The sequence below is a fragment of the Danio rerio genome, chromosome 4 (assembly GCF_049306965.1).
Source record: "Danio rerio strain Tuebingen ecotype United States chromosome 4, GRCz12tu, whole genome shotgun sequence".
NCBI classification, from domain to species: Eukaryota; Metazoa; Chordata; class Actinopteri; order Cypriniformes; family Danionidae; genus Danio; species Danio rerio.
Window position 1 is genome coordinate 68,331,980 of NC_133179.1, and position 25,521 is coordinate 68,357,500.

The window sequence follows — 25,521 nt, forward strand, 5'->3', positions numbered from 1 at the left end:
TTTTACAAGTGTTCCTTTCCCCTCATTCACTTCATTTTCAGATAACATGTCTTCAATTTATCATTTATCACCTCATAGAGCACGTCCTTCACTTGCCTAATTCCAGCTTGCCACCATTTTTTATAATATATTACATTTTCATCTTTCGTGATATTCATGTTTAAAAACAAAGGTTGTTCTAACAGCTGGTTTCTTCCTTTAGGTACAATGAGCACATTTTCTAAAAAGTTTCCCCAAGCTTCTAAAAGCTCTTCATAAAATGTTGGTATACCTGTCCACATTTCTTTTTTTGTTTTCATAGATAATACACTACATCCCTTATTTACTCGACCACATTTCTTTAAAAAAAATAGTGCATGACATTTTTCCACACTGCTTTAATCTTAACATCTACAAAACATTTTACCAATTTTGTCCTTAATGTTTTCACCCTTAAAAGTGGGTCTAAAAGCCCAAGTCCCCCAACTTCTTTCCCTCCAATCAACGTGTCGTCGTATGCTATTTTTGCTCTTTCTTTTCCCCTTAAGAAATCTAAAACACATTTTTTTTTAATTCTTTTATAGTATTCACAAGGCAATGGGGTAACACTCGGCACATACCACATTTTTGATAGCATTAGAGATTTAATTAATAAAACCTTTCCCTTCAATGTCAGGTTTCTCAGTTTCCAATATCTCAATCTAATTTCCATCCCTTTTAAAACTCCCTCCCAATTAAAATGATCTGCTTTATTAAAATCCAAACAGATCCAAATGCCTAAAATCTTGATATGCTCATTCTCTTTCTTAAAATGTATGTGCTGAGGTAAAACATCTGCCCTTCCAATTCTCATACACACGCTCTTTTCAACATGAATCTTAGCTCCAGTCCCTTTACAATGCTTCTTTAAAATCCCCATTGCCTTTGTTACACTTTGGATGTCTTCAACCAACAAAGTTGTGTCATCTTCATACTGGTATATTGGTTCAAGTTCGGTTCTTTCTTCTACTTGTATTCCTTTTACTCCATTGATTGCTTTTATTGCTAGTGGTTTAGCTACTAATATGTACAGTAGTGCAGATAGTGGACATCCTTGTCTTACAGACCTTGTTGGTTGAAAACATTACGATAAAAAACATTGCATTTAATACATGTCAAAATATTGTAATAAAAAATGTTGATCCCTTTCCGAAATTTATCCCCAAATCCAAAGTTTTTAATCACTTCAAACAAATAGTCATGTTCCACTCTATCAAATGTTTTCTCTAAAACCAAACTAATTAAATATCCAATAATTTTTTTCTCCTTGTATACAGTAATGTATCTCTTATACTTTGAACTGTGTCTATTATGTCCCTCCCCTCTACTCCATATGCCTGTGTAGTGCTTATAATTTTAGGTAATATTTTCCTTAGTCTGTTTGCTAAAACCTTTGCTAAAATTTTTAAATCTGTATTTAACATTGTTAAGGGCCAATTGTTCTTCAGATCTAAAGGACTTTCTCTTCTTTTGTTTATCATTTTAATCATTCCTATCTTCATTCTTTCACTTAATTCTTCTTTGTTAAAAACCTCATCATATACTTTTAAAACAGGTGCTATAATTTCTCTAAAACTCTTATAAAACTCATTGTTTAAAAAAGGGGTGTCCAAACTACAGCCCGCGGGCCATCTGCAGCCCGCAATCAGTGTTGTGGCGGCGAGGCATTTATAAATATTAATAGAATCAAGCCCGCCATACAAAAATAAACGTAATTCAATAAATTACCACCGGGTGTCACTATTACATGCCTTCAATTAGGCAGCACTTCTTGTTATGATGTAAACCTAAAGGCTGATTTATACTTCTGCGTCAAACTACGTATGCTACGGCGCTGACGCATAGCCCTTCGCCTGCGCCGTGGGTTATGCCGGTCACCTGACGCAGAAGTATAAATCAGGCTTTACCGACCAAACTGAAGGAAACATGATTGATAATCACATTTTGGCGAGCCATGGCACACCAAAACAAAAGGAAAATCAACAGTCAGTGCAGGAAGTTTCAGTCACGTTGGGGCAAAGAATATTTCTTCACAGAGGTCAGTGGGAAATGTATCTGTTTTTATTTGCCAAGAATCAGTTGCATTAATATAAGAATATAATATTAAAAGACATTATGAAACAAAGCATCAGGCCTTCAGCTCTTACACTGGTGCCAAACGAGATAAAAAAGTAAAACAATTAGCAGCGCCCTAACAGCTCAACAACAGGAGTTTTTTCATGCCAATAAAGTGCAAGAAAATTCTACACTGCACTGCAAAAAATGCTTTTTTTATTTATATTTTTGTCTTGTTTCAAGTCCAAATATCTAAAAAATCTTAAATAAAAGAGAATTTTCTAATTTGTTTTGAGAAATAATATGCCAATATTAAGTGAGTTTTTCCTTAAAACGAGCAAATTAATCTGCCAATGGGGTAAGCAAAATAATCATTTTTCATTTTCCATCTCTTTTAGTTGTTCTTGTAAATATATGAATTTTTCAATCTCTTCATTTTGACCTATTTGCAGTCTTTTTATTTCGTCTTCTAATTCCCTTCTTATTTGTATTTCTTTATTATTTTTAACTCTTTTTAAATTTTACAATATTTTATTGAAATTTTTTTATGTCTAACTTAACATTGTCCCACCATATTCTTTAATCTTCCCTATACATTCTATCAAATTTACTGTTTACAATTATTTGTTGAATTTTTTCTTTGTATGTCTCATGTTTTAAAATTGTTGCGTTCAAAATCCATACACCTAATCCCCTTTCACTTTTACACAATCTAACGTCACACAAAAAATCGAATGATCACTAAATCCAAGGTTTTTGTAAAATACACTTTTGATATAGTCATTTATTTCTACATTACATAACATATAATCAATCCTACTTAACCTCATTTAAAACCAGTTGCATTCTTGAAAATTCCCTCTTTGTCTTATTTCTCTCTCCACACATCTATTAAATTACATTGTCATCATTTTCAGTAGCTCCTCCCTCCCCTTGTCTTTTCTATATACCATCTTACTACCCAGATCTAATTCTGTGAAAACAGTATTAAAATCTCAAACTACAATAACATTCTGCCATTTTTTACATTTATACTAACTATTTTAAAGAAGTTCACTTTTTCATTTTTTTCATTGGATGCATGAATATTATAAATTATGAAATTATCTTCACCTTTTTCTAATTTCATCGCCATGCTTTTCCCAACTCCATCCTCAAATATTACCTTTTCTTTTTCATATATACCTTTTTTTATTAAAATCACTACTCCATAATCCACTTTATCCTCTCCACTGTTAAAATATATTTGACCATCCCATTTACCATGAACCATTTTAAACTTAAATTTTTCCAATTTGTTTCTTGCAAAACAATCACATCAGCTTCTTTACATAACACCAACATTTTTTTAAATTTCTCCACATTCAATAAACCGCTTGCATTCCATAATAAAATGTTTAAAAACATGATGAAAGATATTAAAATATTAAAACCACCCATTATTTTTAGTCTCATCCTCTACATCTGCATACCAATTTTTGTCACTCAACTAACAGCCCCTTCCATAAAAGAAACACAAATTAAATTCATGTTAAAAATAAATAAAATGGGTAAAAAATCATTATTTCTCATCATCTTCTTCTGTAGTGGTTTTCTTGGTTTTTCTCTTACTAAATCAAACTCAGTCTGGAGGTTATGAATATCAGAAGAATATACTTTATTGTCGACAACAAAGGAGAATTTTCAGGAGACCCCCAGTAGCATCCCTGTCTGAAAAGTTCTGTCTCACTCATGCCCTGGCCTTACCTAAATACCCCTTTACATCCGTTGTTTTCCTTTGTTCTCCATATATTACACAAGATCCCTCCTAGTTTAACCCTTGACTCCAAATTCCACCTCTGTCATCTGTTTTTCCTTTATTTCTACATATATCACACAAGACCCCCCTAGTTTAACCCTTGACTCCAAATTCCACCTCTGTCATCTGTTTACACATGTGTTGCTCTATTCTTATCCATTTCCTGAGACACATTAGTTGTTTACTCAGGCTTTGTCCAGCTCTCTTCTCATCCACTTCTTTTTATGACCTTTTCTACATAGCACCTTAATTCTTTTAATGGTATGCAAGTCTACAAGCAGATTATACACATACAATTTGAATGTATAGATTAACTTCACACTCCAAAGAGCACAAAATCCACCTCACTTCCAGCCCTCTTAACACTTCATACCTATTTACATTTTTTACTCGCACCTTTGTCAACATCTTTTTTCTTGCACTGTCCACATTTGGTTTTACCTTTATTGTTCTTCTTCTTATTAGTCCTCTTTCCACTTTGTTCTTCTCTACAAAATCTGTCAGTTTTTCTCCATTACTTTCCATTTCTTCGGCTTGATCAGTCTTATTTATTTCATCGTTTTCCACCATATTTAAAAAGTTTTTAAAACTGTCAGTTATTTCCATTTGTGTCCACTGTTCTTGTTCTGACGTCTGTTTTTCGTTCACATTTTTCCTCTCTCTTCCCTTATGTTGTTTGTTTCCTCCTACATAACCCTTGTTTTTAAATCTTCTTCTTCCTTGTTTCTTTCATGCACCTGTCCGTCCTCTTGTTTTGCTCCCCCTCCTTCCTCTCCTTCCATCCAACATTCACACTTGTTTAAAAATTGTTTAAATTCTGGACATTTGACATTATTACAATTCCTTGCAAAGTGTCCCTTTTCTTCACCTTTATAGCACTTAAAATCAGCACAATCCATTAAAATGTGCTTTTTTTGTTTTATTTTTTTTATTTAAAACATCATCACATTACATTAACATTTAAAAACTCCAGAAATTTCACAAAACAAATACATTAAAATAAACATTCTTCATAAAATAATATCCTCTTTGGGCATCTTCCACTTTAAACCATTTAAAACAACCTTGATCCGTCCTCAATGTCAGTGCCTGTGTAAACTCTTCTTTTTATTTTTGATATGGGATAAACTCCCCATCCTTCTAATTTTTCTAAAATGTCTCTGTCATAAAGATAGACTGGCAGGTGCATGAAAGAAACAACATAATCCCTGTTTTGCAGCTTTTTGATTTTAACAGTTCATTTCCTTAATCAACAGTTCATAGATCAATTCCTCACATGTTTCTTGCTTTTCCATAGTTAGTTCAAACTCTTTTCCTTGCCTCAGTCTCAAAGCCAGAATCTTCCCATGACCACACTTGTCTGTCACTGCTTTAATGATGTCCACAGCTCTTACCTCATTTACTTCTTCGGCATTCACTATTACTGTTACTTCTTTTAAATATTTTTTTCCACCAAGTTTTTCCTTTGTCCAGCTCGTTGTTTATCGTCTAGTCCATTGTCGTTAACCATTCTTGTCCCTCCATTCAGTCTAGTTTCATTTGCCAAGAAAGTCTCTGCATCCAGCCCAGTTTCGTTTGCCACAGAACCGTCCATTTTATGCCCAGGAAAAGTGCAAAAAAAAAAAAAAAACACCCTCCAGTTAGCAAGATGCTGCTCTCAGGTGGTTTAAAAAAATAAAATAAAATAGACTCTATTTCACTTCACAAAAACAACACAAACAAACACAAAACAAATATTCTAAAATGAAGGAGACCCTTTCTCCGAACTGCAGCTGTTCACTCCCTATATCGCTCACTAGTGTCTTCTACTGTTCCCAGGGTGGTACGGCTATAAGCAGGCAAGAATTCTACCACTGAGCCACCAATGTTGACACATGTCTTTCCTTGCCTTTTTGGTGTGTGAGTGCTGCAAGGCTGTTACATGCAGCTGGAAGAGGAGCAACACAAAACATGAACTGCATTGGCCAAGAATCAGTCCCCGGTCTCCTGCATGGGAGGCGAGAATTCAACCACTGAACCACCATTGCTGCCTCACATGTTCACCTGCCCTTGTGGGCTCCGAGTGCTGCCAGGCGGTTACATGCAGCTGGAAGGGGAGCAACATAAATTGCATTGGCCAGGAATCAACACAAATCCACAAATGCTGACCTGCTTATTATTTTGCCATTGGCCGGGAATCGGACACGAATCTCCCACGTGGCAGGTGAGAATTGTGTGTAAGCGAGGCGCAACTCTGCGCAGGAGTTTAGACCGGGTTTGTTTTGGTCTAATGAAAAATCTATTTTAGTTTCTCAAAATAGCAACGCGCCAGCAGTGCGCCTCAGAACACCTTCTTTTTTAGACCAGAATGCCTATGGGTGCACATATGAGCGCTAATGCATTTGCTATTTAAACAGCGTAGCGCAACGTCTCAAAACGACTCTTGTGTCAAGCTTAAACTAGCAATATACTGTTGCGCCGCGCGTATGATAGGGCACTAAACCATCAATGCTGAAACACATGTTATCCTACCCTAGTGGGGTGTGATTGCTGCTATGCTGTTACATGCAGCTGGAAGAGTAGCAACACAGACCAGCAACTGCATTGGCTGGCAATCAGACCCAGTTCTTCCACAAGGCGGGCGAAAATTCTACCACTGAAACACCAACGCTGGCACATATGTTCTTTTGCCCTTGTGGGGAGTCAGTGCTGCAAGGCAGTTCATGTAGCTGGAAAAGGAGCCACACAAAACAGCAACTGCACTAGACGGGAATCGAGCTCATGTGTCCCGCATGGCAGGCGAGAATTCTACCACTGAACCACCAATACGGATATACTCATATTGCTGCCCAAGTGGGGTGTGATTGCTACAAGGCTGTTACCCAGAGCTGGAAGAGTAGCATCACAAAACAGTAATTGCATTAGCCGAGAAGTAAACCTGGGTCTCCCACGTGACAGGTGAGAATTCTACCACTGAACCACCAATGCTAATCCATGTTGTTACTTGCCTTTGTGTTGTGTGAGAGCTAAAAGGCCGTCAACCAGAGCTGGAACAGGAGCCACACAAAACAGCAAATGTTATAGCCGTGAATCGACACCAGGCCTCCCGCGTGGCAAGTGAGAATTCTACCACTGAACCACCAATGCTGATATGCTCACACTGCTCTCCTAGTAGGGTGTGATTGCTGCAAGGCTGTTACCCAGAGCTGGAAGAGTAGCAACACAAAACAGGATTTGCATTGGCCAGGAATCGGACCCGGGTCTCTCGCGTGGCAGGCGAGAATTCTACCAGTGAACCACCACTGCTGATATGCTCATACTGCTGTACTAGTTGGGTGTGATTGCTGCAAGGCTGTTACCCAGAGCTGTAAGAGTAGCAACACAAAAGAGGATTTGCATTGGCTGGGAATCGAAACCTGGTCTCCCGCGTGGCAGGCGAGAATTCTACCACTGAACCACCAATGCTGTTATAATCATAAATCTGTCCTAGTGGGGTGTTATTGCTGCAAGGCTGTTACCCAGAGCTGGAAGAGTAGCAACAAAAAACAGGAATTGAATTGGCTGGAAAACAGACCTCCCGCGTCACAAATGGGATTTTTACGACTGAACCACCAACGCTGATATGCTAATACTGCTGTCCTAGTGGGTTGTGATTGCTACCCACTAGGGGCTGTTACCCAGAGCTGGATGATTAGCAACACAGAAGAGGAATTGCATTGGCTAGGAATCGGACCCGGGTCTCCCGCGTGGGAGGCGAGAATTTTACCACTGAACCACCAATGCTGATATGCTCGTACTTCTGTCCTAGTGGGGTGTGATTGCTGCAAGGCTATTACCCAGAGCTGGAAGAGTAGCAACACAAAACAGGGTTTGCATTGGACAGGAACCGGACCAGGGTCTCCCACGTGGCAGGCGAGAATTCTACCAGTGAACCACCAATGCTGATATGCTCATACTGCTGTCCTAGTGGGGTGTGATTGCTGCAAGGCTGTTACCCAGAGCTGGAAGAGAAGCAACACAAAAATGGAACTGCGTTGGCCGGGAATCAGACCCAGGTCTCCTGTGTGGGACGCAAGAATTCTACCACTAAACCACCAACGCTGATATGCTCATACTGCTGTCCTAGTGGGGTGTGATTGCTGCTAGGCTGTTACCCAGAGCTGTAAGAGTAGCAACACAAAAGACGATTTGCATTGGCCGGGAATCGGACCCGGGTCTCCCGCGTGGCAGGCGAGAATTCTACCACTGAACCACCAATGCTGATATGCTTATACAACTGTCCTAGTGGGGTGTGATTGCTGCAAGGCTGCTACCCAGAGCTGGAAGAGTTGCAACACAAAACAGGATTTGCAATGGCCAGGAATCGGACCCGGGTCTCCTGCGTGGCAGGCGAGAATCCTACCAGTGAACCATCGCTGCTGATATGCTCATACTACTGTACTAGTTGGGTGTGATTGCTGCAAGGCTGTTACCCAGAGCTGTAAGAGTAGCAACACAAAAGAGGATTTGCATTGGCTGGGAATCGAAACCGGGTCTCCCGCGCGGCAGGCGAGAATTCTACCACTGAACCACCAATGCTGTTATAATCATAATTCTGTCCTAGTGGGGTGTGATTGCTGCAAGGCTGTTACCCAGTGCTGGAAGAGTAGCAACACAAAACAGGAATTGCATTGGCCGGGAATCGGACACGGGTCTCCCGCATGGGAGGCAAGAATTCTACCACTGAACCACCAATGCTGATATGCTCATACTGCTCTCCTAGTGGGGTGTGATTGCTGCTAGGCTGTTACCCAGAGCTGGAAGGGAAGCAACACAAAAAGGGAACTGTGTTGGCCGGGAATCAGACCCAGGTCTCCTGCGTGGGAGGCGAGAATTCTACCACTAAACCACCAATGCTGATATGCTCATACTGCTTTCCTAGTGGGGTGTGATTGCTGCAAGGCTGTTACCCAGAGCTGTAAGAGTAGCAACACAAAAGAGGATTTGCATTGGCCGGGAATCGGACCCGGGTCTCCCGCGTGGCAGGCGAGAATTCTACCACTAAACCACCAATGCTGATATGCTTATACAACTGTCCTAGTGGGGTGTAATTGCTGCAAGGCTGTTACCCAGAGCTGGAAGAGTAGCAACACAAAACAGGGTTTGCATTGGCCAGGAACTGGACCAGGGTCTCCCACGTGTCAGGCGAGAATTCTACCAGTGAACCACCAATGCTGATATGCTCATACTGCTGTCCTAGTGGGGTGTGATTGCTGCAAGGCTGTTACCCAGAGCTGGAAGATTAGCAACACAAAACAAGAATTGCATTGGCCAGGAATCAGACCCGGGTCTCCCACGTGGCAGGCGAGAATCCTACCACTGAGCCACCAATGCTCATATGCTTATATTGCTGCCCTAGTGGGGTGTGACCTCTGCAAGGCTGTTACCCAGAGCTGGAAGAGTAGCAACAAAAAACAGGAATTGAATTGGCTGGAAAACAGACCTCCCGCGTCACAAATGGAATTTTTACGACTGAACCACCAACGCTGATATGCTAATACTGCTGTCCTAGTGGGTTGTGATTGCTACCCACTAGGGGCTGTTACCCAGAGCTGGATGATTAGCAACACAGAAGAGGAATTGCATTGGCTAGGAATCGGACCCGGGTCTCCCGCGTGGGAGGCAAGAATTCTACCACTGAACCACCAATGCTGATATGCTCGTACTTCTGTCCTAGTGGGGTGTGATTGCTGCAAGGCTATTACCCAGAGCTAGAAGAGTAGCAACACAAAACAGGGTTTGCATTGGAGAGGAACCGGACCAGGGTCTCCCACGTGGCAGGCGAGAATTCTACCAGTGAACCACCAATGCTGATATGCTCATACTGCTGTCCTAGTGGGGTGTGATTGCTGCAAGGCTGTTACCCAGAGCTGGAAGAGAAGCAACACAAAAATGGAACTGCGTTGGCCGGGAATCGGACCCAGGTCTCCTGTGTGGGACGCGAGAATTCTACCACTAAACCACCAACGCTGATATGCTCATACTGCTGTCCTAGTGGGGTGTGATTGCTGCAAGGCTGTTACCCAGAGCTGTAAGAGTAGCAACACAAAAGACGATTTGCATTGGCCGGGAATCGGACCCGGGTCTCCCGCGTGGCAGGCGAGAATTCTACCACTGAACCACCAATGCTGATATGCTTATACAACTGTCCTAGTGGGGTGTGATTGCTGCAAGGCTGCTACCCAGAGCTGGAAGAGTTGCAACACAAAACAGGATTTGCAATGGCCAGGAATCGGACCCGGGTCTCCTGCGTGGCAGGCGAGAATTCTACCAGTGAACCACCGCTGCTGATATGCTCATACTACTGTACTAGTTGGGTGTGATTGCTGCAAGGCTGTTACCCAGAGCTGTAAGAGTAGCAACACAAAAGAGGATTTGCATTGGCTGGGAATCGAAACCGGGTCTCCCGCGCGGCAGGCGAGAATTCTACCACTGAACCACCAATGCTGTTATAATCATAAATCTGTCCTAGTGGGGTGTGATTGCTGAAAGGCTGTTACCCAGTGCTGGAAAAGTAGCAACACAAAACAGGAATTGCATTGGTCGGGAATCGGACACGGGTCTCCCGCATGGGAGGCAAGAATTCTACCACTGAACCACCAATGCTGATATGCTCATACTGCTCTCCTAGTGGGGTGTGATTGCTGCTAGGCTGTTACCCAGAGCTGGAAGGGAAGCAACACAAAAAGGGAACTGCGTTGGCCGGGAATCAGACCCAGGTCTCCTGCGTGGGAGGCGAGAATTCTACCACTAAACCACCAATGCTGATATGCTCATACTGCTTTCCTAGTGGGGTGTGATTGCTGCAAGGCTGTTACCCAGAGCTGTAAGAGTAGCAACACAAAAGAGGATTTGCATTGGCCGGGAATCGGACCCGGGTCTCCCGCGTGGCAGGCGAGAATTCTACCACTGAACCACCAATGCTGATATGCTTATACAACTGTCCTAGTGGGGTGTGATTGCTGCAAGGCTGTTACCCAGAGCTGGAAGAATAGCAACACAAAACAGGGTTTGCACTGGCCAGGAACCGGACCAGGGTCTCCCACGTGGCAGGCGAGATCTCTACCAGTGAACCACCAATGCTGATATGCTCATACTGCTGTCCTAGTGGGGTGTGATTGCTGCAAGGCTGTTACCCAGAGCTGGAAGATTGGCAACACAAAACAAGAATTGCATTGGCCAGGAATCAGACCCAGGTCTCCCACGTGGCAGGCGAGAATCCTACCACTGAACCACCAATGCTCATATGCTTATACTGCTGCCCTAGTGGGGTGTAACCTCCGCAAGGCTGTTACCCAGAGCTGTAAGAGTAGCAACAAAAAACAGGAATTGAATTTGCCGGAAAACAGACCTCCCGCGTCACAAATGGGATTTTTACGACTGAACCACCAACGCTGATATGCTCATACTGCTGTCCTAGTGGGTTGTGATTGCTACCCACTAGGGGCTGTTACCCAGAGGTGGAAGATTAGCAACACAGAAGAGGAATTGCATTGGCCAGGAATAAGACCCGGGTCTCCCGCGTGGGAGGCAAGAATTCTACCACTGAACCACCAATGCTGTTATAATCATAAGTCTGTCCTAGTGGGGTGTGATTGCTGCAAGGCTATTACCCAGTGCTGGAAGAGTAGCAACACAAAATAGGAATTGCATTAGCCGGGAATCGGACCCGGGTCTCCCGCGTGGGAGGCGAGAATTCTACCACTGAACCACCAATGCTGATATGCTAATACTGCTCTCCTAGTGGGGTGTGATTGCTGCAAGGCTGTTACCCAGAGCTGGAAGAGAAGAAACACAAAAAGGGAACTGTATTGGCCGGGAATTGGACCCAGGTCTCCTGTGTGGGAGGCGAGAATTCTACCACTAAACCACCAATGCTGATATGCTCATACTGCTGTCCTAGTGGGGTGTGATTGCTGCAAGGCTGTTACCCAGAGCTGTAAGAGTAGCAATACAAAAGAGGATTTGCATTAACCGGGAATCAGACCCAGGTCTCCTGCGTGGCAGGCAACAGTTCTACCACTGAACCACCAATGCTGATATGCTTATACTGCTGCCCTAGTGAGGTGTGACTGCTGCAAGGCTGTTACCCAGAGCTGGAAGAGTAGCAACACAAAACAGGATTTGCATTGACCGGGAATCGCACACGGGTCTCCCGCATGGCAGGCGTGACTTCTACCACTGAACCACCAATGCTGATATGCTCATACTACTGTCCTAGTGGGGTGTGATTGCTGCAAGGCTGTTACCCAGAGTTGGAAGAGTAGCAACACAAAACAGGGTTTGCATTGGCCGGGAATCGGACCCAGGTCTACCGCGTGGCAGGCAAGAAGTCTACCACTGAACCACCACTGCTGACATGCTCAAACATCTGTCTTAGTGGGGTGTGATTGCTGCAAGGCTGTTACCCGGAGCTGGAAGATTAACTACACAAAACAGGAATTGCATTGGCCGGGAATCAGACCCAGGTCTCCCGTGTGGGAGACGAGAATTCTACCACTGACCCACCAATGCTGATATGCTCATACTGCTCTCCTAGTAGGGTGTGATTGATGCAAGGCTGTTACCTAGGGCTGGAAGAGTAGCAACACAAAACAGGATTTGCATTGGCCAGGAATCGGACCCAGGTCTCCCGCATGGCAGGCGAGAACTCTACCAGTGAACCACCACTGCTGATATGCTTATACTGCTGTCCTAGTTGGGTGTGATTGCTGCAAGGCTGTTACCCAGAGCTGGAAGAGTAGCAACACAAAAAAGAAATTGCATTGGCCGGGAATCGGACCCGGGTCTCCTGTGTGGGAGGTGAGAATTCTACCACTAAACCACCAATGCTGATATGCTCATACTGCTGTCCTAGTGGGGTGTGATTGCTGCAAGGCTGTTACCCAGAGCTGTAAGAGTAGCAACACAAAAGAGGATTTGCATTGGCCGGGAATCGGACCCGGGTCTCCCGCGTGGCAGGCGAGCATTCTACCACTGAACCACCAATGCTGATATGCTTATACAACTGTCCTAGTGGGGTGTAATTGCTGCAAGACTGTTACCCAGAGCTGGAAGAGTAGCAACACAAAACAGGGTTTGCATTGGCCAGGAATTGGAGCCGGGTCTCCCGAGTGGCAGGCAAGAATTCTACCAGTGAACCACCACTGCTGATATGGTCATACTGCTTTCCTAGTTGGGTGTGATCGCTGCAAGGCTGTTACCCAGAGCTGAAAGAGTAGCACCACAAAACAGGAATTGCATTGGCCGGGAATCGGACCCAGGTCTCCCGCATGGGAGACGAGAATTCTACCACTGAACCACCAATGCTGATATGCTCATACTGCTCTCCTAGTGGGGTGTGATTGCTGCAAGGCTGTTACCCAGAGCTGGAAGAGAAGCAACACAAAAAGGGAACTGCGTTAGCCGGGAATCGGACCCAGGTCTCCTGTGTGGGAGGCGAGAATTCTACCACTAAATCACCAATGCTGATATGCTCATACTGCTGTCCTAGTGGGGTGTGATTGCTGCAAGGCTGTTACCCAGAGCTGTAAGAGTAGCAACACAAAAGATGATTTGCATTGGCCGGGAATCGGACCCGGGTCTCCCGCATGGCAGGCGAGAATTCTACCACTGAACCACTAATGCTGATATGCTTATACAACTGTCCTAGTGGGGTGTGATTGCTGCAAGGCTGTTACCCAGAGCTGGAAGAGTAGCAACACAAAACAGGGTTTGCATTGGCCAGGAACCGGACCAGGGTCTCCCACGTGGCAGGCGAGAATTCTACCAGTGAACCACCAATGCTGATATGATCATACTGCTGTCTTAGTGGGGTGTGATTGCTGCAAGGCTGTTACCCAGAGGTGGAAGATTAGCAACACAAAACAAGAATTGCATTGGCCAGGAATCGGACCCGGGTCTCCCGCGTGGGAGGTGAGAATTCTACCAGTGAACCAATAATGCTGATATGCTCATGCTGCTGTCCTAGTGGGTTGTGATTGCTGCAAGGCTGTTACCCAGAGCTGGAAGAGTAGCAACACAAAAACGAAATTGCATTGGCCGGGAATCGGACCCAGGTCTACCGCATGGCATGCAAGAAGTCTACCACTGAACCACCAATGCTGATATGCTCAAACATCTGTCCTAGTGGGGTGTGATTGCTACCCACTAGGGGCTGTTACCCAGAGCTGAAAGAATAGCAACACAGAAGAGGATTTGCATTGGCCGGGAATCGGACCCGGGTCTCCCGCGTGGCAGGCGAAAATTCTACCACTAAACCACCAATGCTGTTATAATCATAAATCTGTCCTAGTGGGGTGTGATTGCTGCAAGGCTGTTACCCAGTGCTGGAAGAGTAGCAACACAAAACCCGAATTGCATTAGCCGGGAATCAGACCCGGGTCTCCCGCGTGGGAGGCGAGAAATCCACCACTGAACCACCAATGCTGATATGCTATTACTGCTCTCCTAGTGGGGTGTGATTGCTGCAAGGCTGTTACCCAGAGATGTAAGAGTAGCAATACAAAAGAGGATTTGCATTAACCGGGAATCGGACCCGGGTCTCCTGCGTGGCAGGCGACAATTCTACCACTGAACCACCAATGCTGATATGCTTAAACTGCTGCCCTAGTGGGGTGTGACTGCTGCAAGGCTGTTACCCAGAGCTGGAAGAGTAGCAACACAAAACAGGATTTGCATTGGCCGGGAAACGCACACGGGTCTCCCGCATGGCAGGCGTGACTTCTACCACTGAACCACCAATGCTGATATGCTCATACCACTGTCCTAGTGGGGTGTGATTGCTGCAAGGCTGTTACCCAGAGCTGGAACAGTAGCAACACAAAACAGGGTTTGCATTGGCCAGGAACCGGACCAGGGTCTCCCAAGTGGCAGGCGAAAATTCTACCAGTGAACCACCAATGCTGATATGCTCATACTGCTGTCCTAGTGGGGTGTGATTGCTGCAAGGCTGTTACCCAGAGCTGGAAGATTAGCAACACAAAAAGTGAACTGCGCTGGCCAGGAATCGGACCCAGGTCTCCTGTGTGGGAGGCGAGAATTCTACCACTAAACCACCAATGCTGATATGCTCATGCTGCTGTATTAGTGGGGTGTGATTGCTGCAAGGCTGTTACCCATAGCTGGAAGAGTAGCAACACAAAAAAGAAATTGCATTGGCTGGGAATCGGACCCAGGTCTTGAGGAGGATTTTATATTCTTTAATATGTGAAGTTAATCTATATATTCAAATTGTATGTGTATAATCTGCTTGTAGACTTGCATACCATTGGAAGAATTACCATATCACAAGAAATGGATAAGTTGTATAGTCACCAGGTGTGGGTCAGGGGTTAACCTAGGTGGAATTTGGAATCAGGGGTTAAACTAGGAGGGATCTTGTGTAATATATGGAGAACAAAGGAAAACAATTGTTGTCAAAGTGTATTTAAACAGGCCAGCACATTAGGGAGGCAGAATTTTTCAGACAGAGATGCTACTGGGGGTCTCCTGAAAGTTCTCCTTTGTTGTCGACAATAAAGAACTCTTCTGAAATCAAAACCATTTGACTTTGCTGATCATTGAAGAAAAGAGAAAACCACCACATTATTGGCGACCCTGGGTGCGCAGGAAAGGAGCAGGCAGTGACGACCACGCTTGCGGGACTGGAAGAGCAACAGAACTGTGGCCACGAAAATCAGGTGAGCGATTTTTGCTTACAAGTTTTGTTGCTCTGCCAGAATCCGCTTGTGATGGTAAAGGCACTTGAACTGTTTCTCCAAATTTAAAAAGCTAAAAAGTAAAAAGGGAAATAGGGTTTTGAGTTCAGAAGAAAAGTGTTGCATGCAACAATCTGTGTTTAACAATGAGTGGGCCTTGATGGACATTGTTTAAACGTTAACTTGTAATTGTTACTCAGGGGGTGGCGCCCCCTTCTGGATATCTCTTAGGTGAGATTGTCTAGAGACGGACGCCCCTAGTGTCGCATTGAGAGGAATGTATGAAAGAATAAGCCCTTTATCATAAAAAGGGATAAAGAGCGAATGCAGAGTACATGAATGTATGCAGTAAAAACTGATTTGAATGTATAAGCTCGTTAGGATAAACGGGATATTGTATGAATGCAACTTAGAAGTGTGTTTGCAATAAAGGTGGAATGAAAGAATGCTTGTTTGAATGAGAGTGCATATGTATTAGAGAAAAAAGAAAAATATATATAGCTATTCAAAGAATCAAGAAGAGGAAAGTGGAAGAGTAATTTAAAAATAGATAAATATAATAAATAGCATAAAACTAAGTAAATAAAGGGATAGAGGACAGAAAAGTGGAGGATAAAGTAAAGAAAACTGGGTGTGCATATAAAAGAATATTATAAAGAAAGGAATAAATTAAAAAGTAATAATAATAAAATATAGGGTGGATAGTTTACACCAATAAGAGGACAGGTTAAAATAAAGAAAAATATATTTGTAAAAATATAGAGGTAAAAGTAAAATAAAATTGTAAGTACAGAGAGAGGAAGAACTATAGCAAACACTCCAGTGGAAAGTTTAGGATTAAAATATCCATTATGTAGGGATCTGATCAATAAATACTCAAAAAAGTGGCAGACAAGAACAAAAAATATGGTGCCACAATGGCCAACAGGAGGGTCATTTGATGTAGAGTTATGTGGTGAATTGGAGATAATGATAAAAAATTATAAAATAAGAGGCATCATGACAAAGAAAAAAAAGAAACAAAAAGAGAAAAGGAACTAGAGGTTCTCAATCTGTTTAAAAAAAGAAGGACAGGATAAACTGAAAAGTATAAAAAAGGCAAGAAAAATGTTGAAAGAGACAGAAAAAGAAACAGAAGCTAAAGAAAAGATGTTCTCTAGCCCCCCACCTTATATGCACTCAGAAGGGCAGTTTCCACTTCTAAAAGGTGTAATGGGTGTAGCAGGGGAGTTTAAAATAGAGGGAGAGATAGAGATGGAGGAAACAGATGTAGGAAAAGAAGTAAAGTCTAAAAAATCGGGGGTGGAAGAAAGTGTGGCATATATACCACTAGATTGTTACAAACAAGCACGGGAGGCATTAGAAAAAATGAACACCGAATGTGCAAACAAAGTAGAGTGTGTTGAAGCATTAGGAAAGCTGAGACATGTAAACAAGGAAATTGGGGCTGAAGGGGGAGGTGAAGAAATTGAATACATAAAACAGAAAGACACAGAAAAATTACTAAAAGATGCAAATGACACCATAAAACACAGAATTGTGCACTCAGATAGTAAAGAAAATGATAGTGAAGTGGAGGAGTCTTCAGTTGAAGATGGAAAATGTGGAAAAGGACAAAAACAGAGGTCATTTGCTCCACAATTTCCCATTCTAATTAAAGGGACACAGGGTCAATATATTCCTTGGCAATCTCAGGATTTGGAGGGCCTTGTTAATAAACTCCCAAACATTCACGAGGGGGCAGCAAAGTGGATTAAGATTTTTGAAGAAAACACTGTGGGAAGGATGCTTGCTATTGGTGACATAAAGGCTTTACTTGCAAAGACTGTTGGAGTTACAAAGATGGGGGAAATCTTTCAAGCTGCTGACCTGGAAAGAGCTGTAAACACTCAGTATGCTGATGGAACTGTTTTTGATCCGTTTAGACCTGCAATATGGTTGGCTTTACGTGTTGAATATCCTCTCAGACTTGACCCAAAGATGTTAAAAGGGGACCAGCTGGGGGAAGTTGAAAACCCAATAGCATATGTGCAAAGACATTTGAAAAGATGGAGGGAGGACACTGAGGGTGATCCTGAAAAGGACCCAATAATGGCTACACTGTTTAGACAAGCCATAATTGACTCTTTGCCTTGTGCAGTTAAAAGCCGACTGGAAGATGTAGTTGGCCTGAACTCTAAGTCACATAAGGAGTTTTGTGATTATGTGTCCCATGCTGTTGACCAGTACAGAAAGACTGAACAACGACTTAAAAAGCAAGAGAGTGAGTTGCAGAGAAAACTAACTCAGCTACAGCTGGAGGAACTGACCAGAAAGAGCAAAAAGAAGGTCCAGGCAGCTGTAGTGACAGAGGAGGGGGATGAAGCTATGATGGCTCCAATTACAGCAGCACCACCAATGACTCAGCCAAGCCCATCTGCAGGTTACCTATTGCACCGAAACCAGATGACCCCACCAATCATTAACGTCTACGCACAAGAGCCAGAGGCAAGGTGGCAGAAAAGGTCAACACAAAGAGAGCAGAAGGGGACAAGCAAACCCTATGCACTGACGCCCCCTGGTGTCTGTTGGGGGTGTGGACTAACAGGACACAACAAGAGACATTGTCCCACAAATCCATGGGAGTCTCCTTGTGGTGTAAGGGGGGGATGGCATCAGCCCCATCCAAATTCAAACCAAGGCCCAGTTAATTCATATAGAGGTCCAAATCAGGGATATTGATGGGGCCCAGAGAATCCTGCAGGGGAAAATCAGCTTCCAATGATAACAACAAATTCTAGTCAAGAACCAATGTTACCAATCAAAATAGAGGGTAAAACAATACCAATGCTTCTTGATACAGGGGCTGTGTACACATCTATTAATGCAAATTATGCTGCTCATCTTCCCCTGTCTGGTAAATATGCAAAGACTGTAGGATTCTCGGGAAAAACACAGTTAATTCCAATGACTTCGCCAGTGTGCATAGAAACTAAAAATCAAAGTGTTACTTTACCCATTCTTGTTTCAACTCAGACTCCTGTCAATTTACTAGGAAGAGATGCACTGTGTAAATTAGGTTTACACATTTGGTGTTCCCCTGAGGGTGTATATATTGATGCAAAAGGAATTGACACTCAAATGATGGTTGCAGAACCAAAGGCTAATATCTATTGGATAGGGCAAATAGATAAAGAAGTATGGGAGACAATTAATAAGTGGGGAAAATACATTGAAGCACAAATTCCTGACTCAAAAATGCCACAATCAGGGTTTCATTGTACAATGATGTATGATACAAAAAGAGATTTGAGCTTAGAAAAGGAATGGCAAGAAAATACTGAGGGACAACAAATTGAAATTGTTTCACAATACATGATTGTAGGGCAACAGGGAGCAGCATTACATATACCAAGAGAAGGATTTGTAGAGAAATGGTTTAATGTAATAGGTTCAATTCCACATATAGCCATGTATGTGGGAAGAAATTGGGAAACAAAAGATTTAGGCCCGATGATGGAACAAGCAGAAAAGAGTAGGTGGGAGACTACAGAACATCCATTAATTTTTCAGTCTTCTGACAAAAAATACATCAAAATTGTATGTGCAACCAAATTGTTGGGAATACCTCAGGAAGTAATTCTAAGTGAAGAAAAAATGACACAAATGAATACAATGTCAGAATTAACAGATAGTTCAGAAACTGAATTGTTTAAGGAAATGGAAAGTCAAGTACCAATTAAATTATGGTCATTGCATGATACAGATGTTGGGCTAATTCAATCAGCCAGCCCAGTGAGGGTTAAGATTAAACCAAATGCACAATTGCCTAGAAAAGCACAGTACCCTTTACGACCTGATGCTGTAGCAGGCATAAGAAACACAATTGAAGGATTGGTGAAAGCAGGAGTATTAGTAGAAACAACTAGTTACTGTAATACTCCAATTATGCCTGTAATCAAACCAGACAAAAACAGATGGCGTCTAGTTCATGATCTAAGGGCAATCAATGATATAGTCGAAGATTTTACGGCTGAAGTTCCAAACCCACATACTCTCCTAACAAATATTCCTCCTGATGCCAAATACTTTACTGTAATTGATCTTTGTTCAGCCTATTTCAGTGTACCGTTGGCAGAGGAAAGTAGATATTTGTTTGCATTTACCTATGCTGGTAAACAGTATACATACACCAGAATGCCACAAGGATTTAAACACTCTCCACATGTATTTAATCAAATTCTTAAAGCAGATTTGGAGGAGGTGATGATGGAGAGTACGTTAATACAATATGTAGATGATTTAATTATTTGCTCTCCATCCCTGGAACAATGCCATAGAGATTCCATCAAAGTACTAACAAAGTTAGCTGAAGGAGGTCATAAAGTATCCAAAAATAAAACACAGTACTGTCAGTCACAGGTTGAGTACTTAGGACGATTGATTGCCTTTGGCACACGAGCTATAGCTCCAGATCAGTTAGAAGGTATAAGTAAATCACCAATGCCAAAGACTGTAGGCCAGATGATGACATTTCTAGGAATGACTGGTTTCAGTGCTGATTGGATTGAGGATTATGCCATAAAAACAGCACCTTTGAGAGAAATCATGAAACAGGCAGGAGTAGAAAACTTAAAAAATCCAGTAAAATGGAACACAGATGCAATCATAGCATTTGAGTCAATGAAAAAAGAACTTCAAAAAGCACCTGCTCTGGGAAACCCAGATTATTCCAAAGAATTTTTCTTATATGTGGCAAATAGAGCTGATGGTTATGCATCAGCTGTATTATTGCAAGAGACATGTAGTGGGAGGAAAAAACAGCCTATAGCATACTATTGCACTAAACTAGACAATACAGCACAGGGGTACCCACCATGTCACCAACAGGGTCTAGCAGCAGTGTATTATGCTTATGAGAAAGCATCTACAATTACCATGGGGTATCCAGTTACTATTTATACACATCACAAAACGGTGGAATTATTAGAACAAGGGAAATTTGTGCTTACTCAGGCCCGCATCTTAACATACTGTACACTTTTGACATATCCAGACATTACCATTAAACGATGTAAGACAGTAAACCCAGCTGAGTTAATTCCATTGGATTTTGAAGGACAGCCACATGACTGTGTAGCAAACTCATTGGCATTTACTAGATTAAGACCTGATTTGGAGTCTGTACCCTTCCCTGAGACAGAAGTCACATATTTTGTAGATGGATCTAGTTATAGAGACCATTTAGGAGTTCATACAGGATTTGCAGTAATAAAAAAGGAAAAAGAGAATTTTGTTCCAGTAATATCTCAACAGTGTGTACAACCATGCTCTGCTCAGTTAGCAGAATTAAAAGCTCTTACAGCAGCATGCCAGTTAGCAAAAGGACAAACAGCTAACATTTACACTGATTCAGCATATGCACATGGTGTATGTCATTTGTTTGGGGCAGTGTGGAAACAAAGAGGTTTTAAGAAAACTGATGGGTCCCCCATCCAACATGCTGAACAGATAGGACAATTGATTTCTGCTATGATGCAACCAAAACGACTAGCAGTCATCAAATGTCAAGCTCATAAAAAAGGAAATGATTTTGTCATTAAGGGAAATAATGTAGCTGATTCAGAAGCTAAAAAAGCATCAGGATGTCGGGTAGCAATTCTAACTCCAATAGTACTAATAGAGCCTGAACCACAATTAGATGATATTGTGCGAATTCAACAACAAGCAAGTGTCTATGAACAATCTATGTGGCATCAAAGGGGAGCTAAAAAAGATTCACTAAATATTTGGCGTAATCATGAAGGGCAAACTGTTGCACCAACATCATTACTAAATATTCTCATTGCAGATGCACATGGATTTGATCATTGTTCAAAAGGTAAAGTGATAAGGAAAATTAAACAGCAAGGATATTGGTCTCCTTACTTAAATGCAATGATTAGTGAATTTTTGTCCACATGTGAAATTTGTGCAAAACACAATGTAAGAAAGGGAACAGCAACACCAATAAGTCATATACCAGTACCAGAAGGGCCATTCAAACACTTAGTAATAGACTATGTGGATATGATAAAACGAGTGCAAGGCAAAAGATACATGCTTGTGGTAATTGATAGGTTTAGCAGGTGGGTGGAGGCAGTGCCATCAGCAGATCAGGGAGCAGGAACTGTAATTAAATTTTTGACAAGAGAAATAATTCCACGATTTGGAATACCATCAGAAATAAGTTCAGATAATGGATCAGCATTCATACAAAAGACAGTTAAACAAGTACTGCAACAATTGAGAATTAAGCAAAGATTAGGATGCATTTACCATCCACAATCTCAGGGAATGGTTGAGAGAGTGAATGGAACCATTAAAGCCAAACTCAATAAAATATGTGCAAGTACTAATCTTAACTGGGTTGATGCTTTGCCTCTTGCTTTAATGAGTTATCGCATGCAAACTAACAGAAACACACATCTAACACCGCATGAAATGTTAACCGGACGTCCAATGCCTGTGCCGTTTTGTCGGGGTCCCTATAAAGGACCCCCATTAGAACAATTGCAAATGGAATTACGGTCATACATGAAGAATCTAACTGCCATACACAAAGCTATTTATGTGCAGGAAACCAGGAAGGGGGTTCGTGAGGAAGTGGAAACGCCAGGTCCAGTCGTGCCAGGGGACCAAGTGTACCTAAAGGTGTTCCGGCGGAAATGGAATGAGGCTAGGAGAGAAGGACCATATCGAGTTATAAGAGCAACTCCAACAGCTGTCCAAGTGGAAGGAAGTACCTGCTGGTATCATCTGAATCACTGCACAACGGTTCCAGTAAAAAAGTCCGGAGGAGAAACGCACCAGCTAGAAACAAGTGAGCCAGAAAACCACATAGAAGGCAACAATGATGTACAAAATGTGGCAGAAGGAGGTGAATAGAAGCATAAAACTCATAACTCTCATAATATGCCTAAATATGATAAAGATGCAACAAATTGAAGGGATGGAAAACATCACCACGGCGGATCCCAAGACTCAAGATTTTAATCACACTTATCAGGCTGTAAATAACTTCATGTCTTCAGAGTACAATAACTCTAATAATACTACTATACCTCCACAAGATAACATAACTTTGGGTTACATGAGTCAAACATTCAATGATACTCCAATATCAACAACAATTCAGTCATTTCTGGAGTTAAACAGTAATTCAAGCCTCATTGAAGGAGGTGGAAAACAGAGGAGAAATGTGGACAGTATATTGGAAGACAACATTAAACTGGATGAACTTTGGGAAATGGCGCAAAGTTATCAGTGGTTTGAATGGGCAACATATACTACAGCAGAAATAAAAAAGAAAGACTGCCTGTTCTGTACGAAGACACCAATGAGTCAAGTAGTAGTTGTTCCTAATCCGTTCACTTATGAACACTGTGCTCAATTCAATAGAGACTTTTGCCAAATGGAAAATGACTGGAGACTTTTTTGTCCGGCTGAATGCTTAGGCTACTTGAGTCATTCTAAACATCATCTCCTCTTCAAACATGTAGCTAGATTAAGGGCTAAATGTAGAAGTTTCGGTATTAGTGACAAATTAAAAATACAAAATGGTCCAGTAGAGATCCCATTATGGTATACTATTGATTATAGTAAAGAGTATGAGTGTTTTGTTAAGCCCATAGGAACCATTAATGTGGGACAGTTTAAAGGGAAATGCAGCATTACTTGGAATTTAGACACAAAAAAGGTTAGAAATTATGATGATTCTCGTGATTTCCCACTCTTTCGAGGGACAGGAACACATAAAGGAAAAATAATAACTCCAGCTGAAAATTGTGAAAATCAGACCATAGCATTACCTGACATAGATAGATATAAAGATCAAACTTTGCCATTAGCAGATTTCTTTTGGGTGTGTGGAAACAGAAAGCTTTTATCGTCTTTGCCTCTAGGGTGGAGAGGGAAATGTACTAGAGTGAGGTTAGTACAAGAAGTTCAAATAGTAGAATGGGATTTAGAGGCTACATTTGGTAATAATAACACAGTTAACTACAGGATCAAAAGAAGTTATAGTCCAGATCCACAAGTGTATATAGATGCAATAGGACAACCCAGAGGTATACCAAATCAATTCAAAGCAAGAGATGAAGTTAAATCAGGACTTGAATCAATACTTCTTTGGATTTCTCCAAATAAAAATACAGAATGGATAAATTATATTTACTACAATCAGCAGCGATTCATCAATTACACTAATGAAGCCTTAATCTCATTAGGAGAGCAATTGGATGCAACTAGTAAGATGACATGGCAAAATAGATTAGCACTCAATTGGATATTAGCAGATAAGTCCGGTGTGTGTGTCTTTTTTGGCAGCTTATGTTGCACATATATTCCAAATAATACTGCACCAGAAGGAACATTTACAAAAGCAATGACAAAACTGAAACAATTGCAAGAAGAAATGGCTACAAATGCAGGAAAAGATGAAAAGATGTGGGACTGGTTTGATCTGAAACTTGGTGCATGGGGAGCTAGGTTAGCAAAAATTGGAATATTTTTAGGAGTTGCAGTAGGAATGGGAGGATTATTGTTGTGTTGTATATTTCCAATATTAAGATCATTAGTCATCAAAGCCACAGCAAAACAAATGTCAATAATGCAATATCAGGAAAGTGAAAAAATTATGCTAGAAATTAATCAAAAGGGGCTCCCACAAAAATGGGCATTCCAACCAAATTTAGACTCAAAAACAGTAACAAGTGATGAATATTCAGATAGTTCAGATGAAGAGGAGGATGATGAATAATGAGGATCCATGCCTTGGGTGTTAAGTGCTAGTAACCTCTACCCCAAAACGGCGGCTCTCTACGATACGCAAAGTATCTGGGCTGAAGATCAACATACTCTATGGATTATGTGTGTGGATGTTAGATTAGAATATTATGTTATGGATTATGTGTGGGGATGTTAGATTAGAATATTATGTTGTGACCATATATTGAGAGATTGGGTTATGTTATGTTTATTTTTTATTTTATTTTGATATTTTAATTTTATTTTTTACTGTGTGTTAAATAACCATGACCCCCAGAAGCAAAGTATAACCACCTGTATGCTTAAAACAATACCTTTTATGATAACAACAAAATAGAATCGAGTCTTTTACTGTGTCCTCGTCAATAGTGGGCGCAGAAGTTTGGCTCGATTTTATTCCAAAGTGCAATTACATGATTTGGTCATTTGTAATAATACTGTGACATATATTTGTCATTAGGTAGTATAACTGAGGGCTAGGTCATGGAGTTGCACTATGGGCCAAAAGCAAGATTATTAAGACTTAAAGTCTTAAGAGGAGGGATTATATGAGGTGGATTTTGTGCTCTTTGGAGTGTGAAGTTAATCTATATATTCAGGTTATATGTGTATAATCTGCTTGTAGACTTGCATACCATTAAAACAATTGGACATGGGAAATGGCTTGAGGAAACAACTAGGGGTCATAAAAGAAGGGATGAAAAGAGAGCGGTAAAAGAGCCTGAGGTGTCTCAGGAAACAGATGTCAGAGGTGCAATTTGGGGTTAGGGGTTAAACTAGGAGGGATCTTGTGTAATGTATGGAGAACAAAGGAAAATAATTGTTGTCAAAGTGTATTTAAACAGGCCAGGAGATTAGGGAGGCAGAATTTTCAGGCAGAGATGCTACTGGGGGTCTCCTGAAAAATCTCCTTTGTTGTCGACAATAAAGAACTCTTCTGAAATCAAAACCATTTGACTTTGCTGAGCATTGAAGAAAAGAGAAAACCACCACATGGTCGGCACAGACCTTTACAGTACACTAAAGTTTACCGTGAGATGGGGTTTTAAGCTTATGGTTGGTGTGGATGTTGCTAAAACACGACAGGTTACTTTGAGGTTGGGTTTATGGTTTTTGTAGGTGTAGACATCAGTACAACACAATAGT

General features: G+C 41.7%; 9 non-coding genes across 9 annotated transcripts; all 9 read right to left on the bottom strand.

Annotated features, from left to right (window-relative positions):
* Nucleotides 1-8,039: 8,039 nt before the first annotated feature.
* On the bottom strand, nt 8,040-8,110 carry trnag-gcc (transfer RNA glycine (anticodon GCC)). Its single transcript has one exon. It is a non-coding gene; the product is annotated as a tRNA-Gly (tRNA).
* Nucleotides 8,111-8,516: 406 nt separating this feature from the next.
* Nucleotides 8,517-8,587, bottom strand: trnag-ccc (transfer RNA glycine (anticodon CCC)). The gene has a single exon. It is a non-coding gene; the product is annotated as a tRNA-Gly (tRNA).
* Nucleotides 8,588-8,834: 247 nt separating this feature from the next.
* trnag-gcc (transfer RNA glycine (anticodon GCC)) lies at nt 8,835-8,905 on the bottom strand. The gene has a single exon. It is a non-coding gene; the product is annotated as a tRNA-Gly (tRNA).
* Nucleotides 8,906-9,947: 1,042 nt separating this feature from the next.
* Nucleotides 9,948-10,018, bottom strand: trnag-gcc (transfer RNA glycine (anticodon GCC)). The gene has a single exon. It is a non-coding gene; the product is annotated as a tRNA-Gly (tRNA).
* A 724-nt stretch (nt 10,019-10,742) lies between these two features.
* On the bottom strand, nt 10,743-10,813 carry trnag-gcc (transfer RNA glycine (anticodon GCC)). Its single transcript has one exon. It is a non-coding gene; the product is annotated as a tRNA-Gly (tRNA).
* A 724-nt stretch (nt 10,814-11,537) lies between these two features.
* trnag-ccc (transfer RNA glycine (anticodon CCC)) lies at nt 11,538-11,608 on the bottom strand. The gene has a single exon. It is a non-coding gene; the product is annotated as a tRNA-Gly (tRNA).
* Nucleotides 11,609-12,809: 1,201 nt separating this feature from the next.
* On the bottom strand, nt 12,810-12,880 carry trnag-gcc (transfer RNA glycine (anticodon GCC)). The gene has a single exon. It is a non-coding gene; the product is annotated as a tRNA-Gly (tRNA).
* A 247-nt stretch (nt 12,881-13,127) lies between these two features.
* Nucleotides 13,128-13,198, bottom strand: trnag-ccc (transfer RNA glycine (anticodon CCC)). Its single transcript has one exon. It is a non-coding gene; the product is annotated as a tRNA-Gly (tRNA).
* An 889-nt stretch (nt 13,199-14,087) lies between these two features.
* trnag-gcc (transfer RNA glycine (anticodon GCC)) lies at nt 14,088-14,158 on the bottom strand. The gene has a single exon. It is a non-coding gene; the product is annotated as a tRNA-Gly (tRNA).
* Nucleotides 14,159-25,521: the final 11,363 nt, after the last annotated feature.